The sequence below is a fragment of the Rhineura floridana genome, chromosome 11 (genome assembly GCF_030035675.1).
Source record: "Rhineura floridana isolate rRhiFlo1 chromosome 11, rRhiFlo1.hap2, whole genome shotgun sequence".
Classification (NCBI taxonomy): Eukaryota; Metazoa; Chordata; class Lepidosauria; order Squamata; family Rhineuridae; genus Rhineura; species Rhineura floridana.
The window spans coordinates 26,974,289-26,984,121 of NC_084490.1; the positions used below are offsets into that span (position 1 = coordinate 26,974,289).

The 9,833-nt window shown below is 41.3% G+C and overlaps 1 pseudogene; it reads left to right on the plus strand.

The window, feature by feature from the left end:
- The first annotated feature begins 7,104 nt into the window (after positions 1–7,104).
- LOC133367632 (keratin, type II cytoskeletal 8-like) lies at positions 7,105–8,017 on the plus strand (annotated as a pseudogene).
- Positions 8,018–9,833: the final 1,816 nt, after the last annotated feature.

Below are 9,833 nucleotides of genomic sequence, written 5' to 3' on the forward strand. Positions count from 1 at the left end.
GACGTTTTTATGTATATCTTGAGAACAAGACCACCTAGAAACTTAATTTTTTTAAAAAAAAATTAAAGCTGAGAATCCGGGCCACCTAAGGGGCTAGCCAGGTGCCAGGTCGCATGCAAAGAATCCGGGTAAAACCTGGCTAACTGGGCAATATGGCAACCCTAGCATTAATGGAACCATAGTTTTCAAGTCACAGAAAACAATAGTTGGAGGTTTATTGCACTACTATGACATCATCTGGAGTACTGTGTTCATTTTTCAGTGCCACACTTTAGGAAGTACAGTCATGTTAGAATGGATTCAGAGGAAGAAGGAAATTAATTTAGCCTTATTCGTGATATTTATGTATTGCTTCACACATTCAGATACATCCCAACAAAATTTAAAATAATAACATGCATAAAATAAAAATCAAATAATGCCACCATAAAATACTGAAAGTGGTCATCCCAATGGAATAAGAAGTCATCAAAAACATCACAAAATATCCACCCCTCCATACAGCATGAATGCCAGGAGACACCCAAGGCCCAACCACATGTGGTTTCCAAATGTCCAGGAGAATGAATATTCCAGGGCTATGCAAAACACATCCTAGAGGAGCCTAGAGGAGATGGGACAAGATGGCATTAATATGGCACTCTTCAAATACCTCAATGGCTGTCCCATAGAAAAGGGCAAAGACATGGTCTCTACTGCTGCAGAAGGTAGAGCTAGATTTTTATTGAACATTAGAGGATACTTTGTGGTAAGGAATGCTCAACAATTCCCACCTTGCTGGCAAGCCTGCAGGGTTTTGGCAGGGCTTTGCAGCTGCATCAGGGAAGTCCTGGCGTGGCTTCAAAGCCCCTATTGCATGGTCATGCATGCAGCCATGCTGGGGCAGGGCAGGATGCAGCTGTTTAAGCCCTGCTTTGTTCCTCCTTGACCTCTTTCCAGCCTTGTGTGGCATCCACCCATCCTTCCTTCCTCAGGGCAGTACAAGTTATTCTGGTTGCCATGTGGAGCCGGGTAGGAATTTTTAGCTCATTGGCTTTTGTTTGCTGACAGGTTTTCTGCTCACCCTGTACTGCTCTTTCAATTCAGTTGTTTGGCTTTTTTTAATTCAGCTAATTTGTTAATTTGAATTTGGCTGTTTGGTTGCCCCTTGCCAAGTAGTTTAATACTGTAGTTAGGGTAATTGGTCATGTTGTGCGGATATGTGCAGGAATTTGAGAGTGGGGCTGAGTAAGCACCCTTAGGCATCCGTTAAGGTGAAAGGTTGGATTTGAGACTTGCCTTCCGAGTTGGTGAGGCCTGTTGGCAAGGGGAGGTTCTCCTTTGGGGCTACCTTGCAACACCCACAGTTGTGAGGCCCTGGGAGGGGGTGGATTAGGAAGACCTCCCTAACCAGCCTGTAGAATTGGGGCTGGTGGAATGGGAGTGGGCTGGGACCACCCCTTTTCACACGGCAGAGTGTCCTCACCCAATTGGATATGAGTTGGGTCTTGTCCAATCATTTTACACATCATTTTTGCAAAATAATTCCCTTAATTGGCTTTATCTGAATAAATGTGGCCCTTGTTTTACCCATACTTCACCTTGTCATGTCTCTTCATTTCCTGACTGCAGCTGCAATGGAACAATTTACTTAGGGCATTCTCCATTACTGGAGGTCTTCAGACAGATCCTAGACAGACATTGCTTGGGAAAGGTCTAACTCTGAAGTTCCTGTAAGTTTTATAATTTAGCATTCTCTCATATTTTGTTTAGGCAAGCATATCCAGACACCTAGATGTTGGTGTGTTTTAATCTTTTTAGTCTGTTGCTATTTTAATTGTTTAAAAATGTTTTAATTACTTATTTTCAACTGTTTTATCGATAATTTTAATGCCTTCTGTAAATCACTTACAGGGTCTTTTTACAATCAAGTGGTATATAAATTTTGTTAATAAATAAATAATCTGAAAAATACTTATACATTTAATTTCAGCTCACATATGGATCATTTTTGGCAGTACAAGGTGCTAAATTGCTATTCCCATTTTTGTACCAGATGGTCCCAAATGAAGCCAAACAGCATATGGGAGTTGTGCGGTTACTTCAGCATTTCAGATGGATATGGATTGCACTTTGTGTTGTAGATGATGACAAAGGTGACAGATTTTTAGAGACAATGTTACCAATACTTTCTGAGAATGGTATCTGTTATGACTTCATATTAAGACTAGCAAAATGGAATTATCTAGATGAGATGATACGCTTGGCTTTAGAGAACTGGGAAAGTTATGCAATTGTCTTTGAGAGAAAAGCCAATGTATTCTTAGTTTATGGAGAGCCTCCGTCCTTTCAGGTTTTGAGAATGATCATGTTTGTAGCACCCATAATGGGATGGCCACCTCTGGGTAAAGTGTGGATTGTTACATCTCACTGGGATTTTGCATCACTGACTATTCAGAAGAATTGGGATATACAAGCCTTCCATGGTTCTATATCCTTCACAGTTCATTCAAATCAGCCATTAGGTTTCCACAAATTCATTCAGATGTTAAATCCTTCCTGGGACAAAGCAGATGTTTTTATGCAGGACTTCTGGGAACAGGCATTCAGCTGTGCATTAAAAATGTCTAAAGGACAGAAGGAGGAGAAACTCTGCAGTGGGGAGGAGAAGCTGGAAAGCCTTCCAGGGATTCTGTTTGAAATGGACATGACTGGCCACAGCTACAATGTCTACAATGCCATCTATGCTGTGGCACATGCTTTGCATGCCATATACAAATCCAGCTCCAAACATAGAAAATTGGAAGTAGACAGATTAGCATTTCAGGATGTGCAACCATGGCAGGTAATTACTAATAGCCCCCCCATTTTAAAAAGGAGACTAACTTTTGGTCCAGAGACAAAAGTAACGACAATCTTCCATCATACAATTCTACTAAAATTGTGTTCATGTGTGTGTAGCTCATTGAAATAATTTTAGAATGTAGGTGTCCATTTCTTCATGTTCTTTTTCAATCTAGGTCCATCAATTTCTAAAGAGCATCGTAGTTAACAACAGTGCTGGAGACACTGTGCACTTTGATGAAAATGGAGAATTAGTTGTAGGTTTTGATGTTACAAACTGGATAATGTTCCCCAATGGCTCAGTGGTTAGAGTCAAAGTTGGAAAATTGGAACCTTGGGCTTCTGCAGGCAAAGAGTTAACCATTCATGATGAACAAATTGTGTGGCATCAGATCTTTAATCAGGTGAGATATAACTGCAAGTAGTTCAATATATACAAGTTCAATACTGGCAACCTCATAATTCTGAATAGTAATACAAATTGGGTTAGGCTTTCTGGATATGGAAAATATGGATACCAAGTCTAATAAAATAAATGTATAAATATGTCCAATTTTAATCTCAAACAATTAGTATACACTGAACATATAAAAACAATACAGGGAAAATGCCGACAAATAAAGCTAAATGTCTAAAAACTAATACAGTAATACCTCACATTAACGTACTCGATGGGCCCAGAGCGAGTATGTAAACTGAAAATATCCTTAAAGTGAAGCACTACATTTTAAAACTTTTTTTACCTCTCCTTCACGCGGAACCTCAAACCCCGCTCTAAAGCCTCTGCTACTGCGCTGCCGTGCCTCCCAGCTGATCGTGATCACGCCTCCCAGCTGATTTGCGGTGGCGCGAATCTATTTCCACCCCCGCAAGCTAAAGCCTCTGCTGCTGCGCTGCATTTCTAGAGAAATACAGGCATATGGAGCATGTACGTTATAGCGAGGCGACGTTAAGTGAAGTGATGTTAAGCGGGGTATGCCTGTATATCATGATGTTAACTAATACAGCCATCAGTGTTGTGACAAACCAAATGTAGCATACACATACTTTGATAGTGGATCAAACTTGTTTCTACCCTAAATGGGTCGTCTTCAGTAGTCAGTTTACATACAGTATATAATTCAATTTTGTCACTACATGCAGAGTTTGCCGTTGTAACCAGACATAATATAATGACCTATAGAGAGAAAAAGATAAACAACTCAATCAACCCACAAGAACTGGGAGGGGGGGGACTTAAATCTGTTCAAACTTGTTTTTATCTACTCACCTATCTATTCTTGAGAATATATTTATATTGTTTGATGGATCTGGATTAAACATGTATTTTGCCCAATCTGAAAAATAGGTATTAGCTGGTTCAAACTTGTCCAAATTTAATGTGAGGTGATATCTCCAAATATCTTACCAGAGGACACTCACCACTCCTACTTATAGGGCCTTTTCCAAATTCTCTCACAGGTCAGCCAGCAAACAGTTTGTACGGCTCAAGATTTACTTAATATAGAGCCCAACCCAGGTGTTAAACTAAATTTTGCCCTGTCATGCTTAAAGGACTATATCCTGCAGATACTACATGTATATACATACAACCTGATATAACTTATATGTAAATCATAATTCATTCATTACATAGGCCAAGGTGTTGGTATTAACCTTTAAATCCCTATACGGTCTCGGCCCAGTTTACCTGAAGGAACACCTCCAGTACCACCAATTAAGCCGCCTTACCAGATCAGCCACGCAGGGCCTTCTCTCAGTACCACCAACAAAAACAGCTAGGTTGGTGGGAACTAGGGAGAGGGCATTCTCAGTGGCGGCCCCCACTCTCTGGAACTCCCTCCCGTTCGATCTTCGACATGCCCCCTCCCTGGATGCATTTCGCTGAGCATTAAAAACTTGGCTTTTTGAACAGGCCTTCGGGACCTCCGGGGTGGGCTAATCTTTATCAATATTACTGAATGCCCGTTGTTTATACACTGTTTTATGATGCTGTATTGTATTTGCTCTGTATTTTAAATTGTAATTTTACTGGAATTTAATTGTGTACGTCGCCTAGAGTGACTTCGGCCAGATAGGCGGCACAAAAATTAAATTATTATTTATTATTTATTATTAAAAAATATTGCATCCCATGTTAATATATTCTTAGATATCAGGTATGTAGTTGCTGAATAATTTATTGCATCACTGTCCAGTTTATCTCTTCATTAAGTCCATGTGCTGACACTGCATTTAATGTTTATATCCGGTACAGTTCTTTCTTGCATGGGCATAAAGCAACATTTACAATTGCAAAACTATTTACAGATATACTGTTTGTTATGACTTGGGTTTACAAACTGCTTTCCCACTAAAAGATGTTTACACACTGCACAATGTCCACATTTAAAATTGCCTCTAATCATATTACCTGATAGGGTGGGTCTTATCTAATGTGAGATCTGCATGTGCTGTGTACCAGCATGTCTCTAAGGTTTTTTTCTCACCTATATTCTTACAAAGGGCTCACAGAACATTCAGGAATGTCCATCAGCAGATGCCAATATTTATTGATCACATATCTTATTTTATTCGTATAACTATCAAACGTTAAAGGAATCACCATTCTGTCTGTTTTTGTTGAGGAATTCTTAGATTGCAAGAGTTCTTTCCTGTCTCTATGTAATGCCTTATACATAGTTCATTTTACAATTTTGGGGGGTATCCCCTTATATGTAGCTGTTATGTAAGTATAGCAGCCTGCTTGCTACAATTACGTTACTACAATTTCTGTGTAACCTCAATATTTGTGAGTATGATAAATTGTATTTCATATGTAAAGGATGAAAACAATCAAATTTCAAAAATGAATTAACATCTTTTTTTATACAAATTGGTATTAAGGAGCTCATTGGACATGCTGACCTCTGCATCCAAGAAATGTAATCTAAATTTATGATAGCTTATGTCAGATTTAATGGTGTCATGTCTGGTATTGATGTCCAGAAGGAACTCTTTAATGGTATTCTCTGGACCCTTCCATACCATAAATATATTGTCCAGATATCTCTTGTACATAGTATGTTGTCTAAATCTAATGTCTTCTTGTAGTATGTGAGTTTGTTCCAATTTGTCCATAAACAGATTGGCAAGTTCAGGGGCAAACCTGCATCCTATTGCTGTTCCTGAGGTCTGCCAAAAAAATTCTTCCTGAAATTGGAAAAAATTATTCTGGAGGGCCACCTCAGTTAAAGAACACAGAAAGGATGTTGGAGAACCACTTTCACCTACTCTGTTGTCCAAAGTATATTCAATCACCTCCATGGCTTCCTGTTGAGGAATGTTAATTACAGTGATTTCACATCCATGGTAATCAACCAGGAGTTTTCCGAATATGATGCCCCACTCGCCGCGCAGCTGATGAGCGGGGCATGGTTGCAGGTGGGGGTGAAGACGCTGCCTCCATATTTTAATGGGGCAGCGTCGCGCAGCGCGCTTGTGCGTTTCTACCCATGCAAAACGAGGGCACTGGAAACTCTCTCCCATCTCCTTTTTGACTGCCCAATATATCAACAGGAACGATTTAAATACATCACCCCATTTGTAACAAATTACCCTAATCTACCTTATGAACGCATGATACCCCACCTCCTGAATGGTTCAAACAGATCTCAAACTGAGAGGGTTGCCAAATTTATTTATGCTGTTCAATATAAACGTTTAAAACTAGTCTGACACCTTACTGAGAGTTCTCTAATTTTATGCTCTATTCTTTTACGTTTTATAACTAAGCTTCCTTCAATTTTATCCATTTATATTTTATCTATGTACAATGTGTACTGTAGTATCTATTGCTACTTGCTGTATGGGTCTATGACCGTAATAAACTTAAGTATTTCCCAGCGCGCTTGTGACGTAAGCATGACACGCAGCGTGAGGGGAAGGACTATAGGACTATTTAAGTCCAGCCACCCCTCCTACCTTACTCTTTTGCTGTGCAATGCCCACCCCACCCTCCCTCTTTTATGGCGTACCTATGGGGTTGCTTCGGGGCCAAGTAGGAATTTTTATCCTGCCCACGCTCGTTGGAGAGCAGGTTTTTTGCCTGCTCTGCACTATAGGACTGGGAGGGAATCGGGTTAGGCGGTGTTGTGTTCAATAGGCAGATTTGGCTTATTTGGCTAATTGAAGTATTTGAAAGGTCATGCCTCACAGGACAATGTATTTAGCACTTTCTGCAGTGTCCGACCGGCCTTGTCTCCTGTAGAGAGGGCGAAAAAAACCCCCTAAAGTAACATGATGAAGAAATCCTCCTTCCGAACCACTTCTTCAGGCCCCGTCTGCACCTTCAGCAGCCGCTCCTATACGGCGGGCCCCGTCACCGCCTCTCGAGTCAGCACCTCTTACGCCTCCTCCGGCTATGGGGGCAGCAGGTTTGGAGGCGGAGGCAGCGCCAGCAGCTTCCGAGGGTCCTCCGTCGGCGGCGGCATGGGGGGTATCACGGCCGTCAGTGTGAACAAGAGCCTGCTGGCGCCGCTCAACTTGGAGATCGACCCCACCATCCAGCAAGTGAGGACCAAAGAAAAAGGAGATCAAGACTCTCAACAACAAGTTCGCCAACTTGATTGACAAGGTTCGCTTCCTAGAGCAGCAGAATAAAATGCTGGATACCAAATGGAGTCTCCTGCAGAATCAGAAAACCACCCGAAGCAACATGGACAGTATGTTTGAGGCCTACATCAACAACCTGCGCCGGCAGCTGGACGGCTTGGGGCAGGAGAGAGCAAGGCTGGATGCTGAGTTGGCCAACATGCAAGGCCTTGTAGAAGAATTCAAGACTAAGTATGAAGATGAAATCAACCATCGTACTGAGAAGGAGAATGATTTTGTCCTTTTGAAGAAGGATGTGGATGAGGCCTACATGAACAAGATTGAGCTGGAGTCCCGTCTGGAATGCCTGACTGACGAGATCAACTTCCTGAGGCAGCTGTATGATGAGGAGCTGCGTGTAATGCAGTCTCAGATCAATGACACTTCTGTGGTCTTGTCCATGGATAACAACCGCAGCCTGGACTTGGATGGCATCATTGCCGAGGTCAAAGCACAGTATGAAGACATTGCTGCCAAGAGCCGGGCTGAAGCAGAGAGCATGTACCAGATCAAGGTGAGCCACCACCCCCTGCACACATGCACCTGGTTTACTACTGGGTGATGAGGGCTGGGCTGGGTTGGTGAGAGTCGCCACTCATTCTTCATTTTACATTTAAATAGTACATTTTAATGTGTACTATTAATATTTATTGATGTATTTTGCTGCTATTTTGATTATTTTTGTTTGATTCCATTGTATTATTGTATTTATATATTCTCTGATTGTTTTATTATTATGTACACCGCCCAGAGAGCCCTTGGGCTTAGGGCGGTATATAAATTAAATAAATAAATAAATAAATAAAAAATAAATAAAATAAAATGGGAAAGTGCGGGAAGGGAAATAGGTAAGGACAGCTAGGTGGCCCCCTTAGGCACCTTTGGAGTGATTGGCGGTTCCGGAGGCCTGTCTCTCAGGGCTTTACGGCTCGAGGGCAGGATATGGGCTGCTTCTGGGGCCAACTTATCCTCATCTATCCAGGGGTTATACGGCCCTGGGTGGGTATGATGTGGGAAGGCCTCCCTACTCACCTGCAAGGTGTGGCCGGGGTAAAGGGTAAGCAGATGGGCTTGCCCTTGCCCCAGCAGGGGCTGGTAGCCCGAGAGCTGTGTGGCAAGCTACTTGCTTATAGACAGTTCCTGCACCTAGGTTTCCCTCTGCAGGTCACTTTAAATTGGGTTTTTGTTTACCATAATTTAAATAAAGTGGCCCTTGTTCAACCCAAGCTGACATCTCTGTGTTTTATTTCACCCCTCAACTGCAACCACATTCAGATTATCTAATAAATTAAAAAACTGTGCAGTGTCCTTTATATAGGACTCCATGGAGTCCATGAACAGTTTAAAAATGAATCAACATATGTAGATAACGGTTCTAAAATGGATCCACATCCAGAAATGATAGGTTTCCCTGGTAGAGGAAAAACATTTTTTATGTATTTTTGGAAGAAGGTAAAATTGTGGTATTCTTTGCTGTGATTCCAACAAAAAAATGAATTGGCTTATCAATGTACCCTTCCAGTAATCCTTCATCCACTATTCTTACTATCTCTTTTTTAATCTGTATAGTGAGATCATTATGTGATCATTTGTGTTTTTCTTGTAAGCCGCCCTCAGGGCCTTTCGGACATAAGGCAGGGTATAAATAAACTATAATAATAATAATAATAATAATAATAAATGGCATCTCAAATGTTGTTGTTGGTATGTGCCTTCAAGTCGATCATGACTTATGGCGACCCTATGAATCAGCGACCTCCAAGAGCATCTGTCATGAACCACCCTGTTCAGATCTTGTAAATTCAGGTCTGTGACTTCCTTTATGGAATCAATCCATCTCTTGTTTGGTCTTCCTCTTTTTCTACTCCCTTCTGTTTTTCCCAGCATTATTGTCTTTTCTAGTGAATCATGTCTTCTCATGATGTGTCCAAAGTATGATAACCTCAGTTTCATCATTTTAGCTTCTAGTGGCAGTTCTGGTTTAATTTGTTCTAACACCCAATTATTGGTCTTTCTCGCAGTCCATGGTGTGCACAAAGCTCTCCTCCAACACCACATTTCAAATGAGTTGATTTTTTTCTTATCTGCCTTTTTCACTGTCCAACTTTCACATCCAGACATAGAGATCGGGAATATCATGGTCTGAATGATCCTGACTTTGGTGTTCAGCAGAGCTTGGAAAAGTTACTTTTTTGAACTACAACTCTCATCAGCCCAATCCAGTGGTCATGCTGGCTGGGGCTGATGGGAGTTGTAGTTCAAAAAAGTAATTTTTCCAAGCTCTGGTGTTCAGTGATACATCGTTGCATTTGAGGACCTTTTCTAGTTCTCTCACAGCTACCCTACCCAATCCTAGCCTTCTTCTGATTTCTTGACTA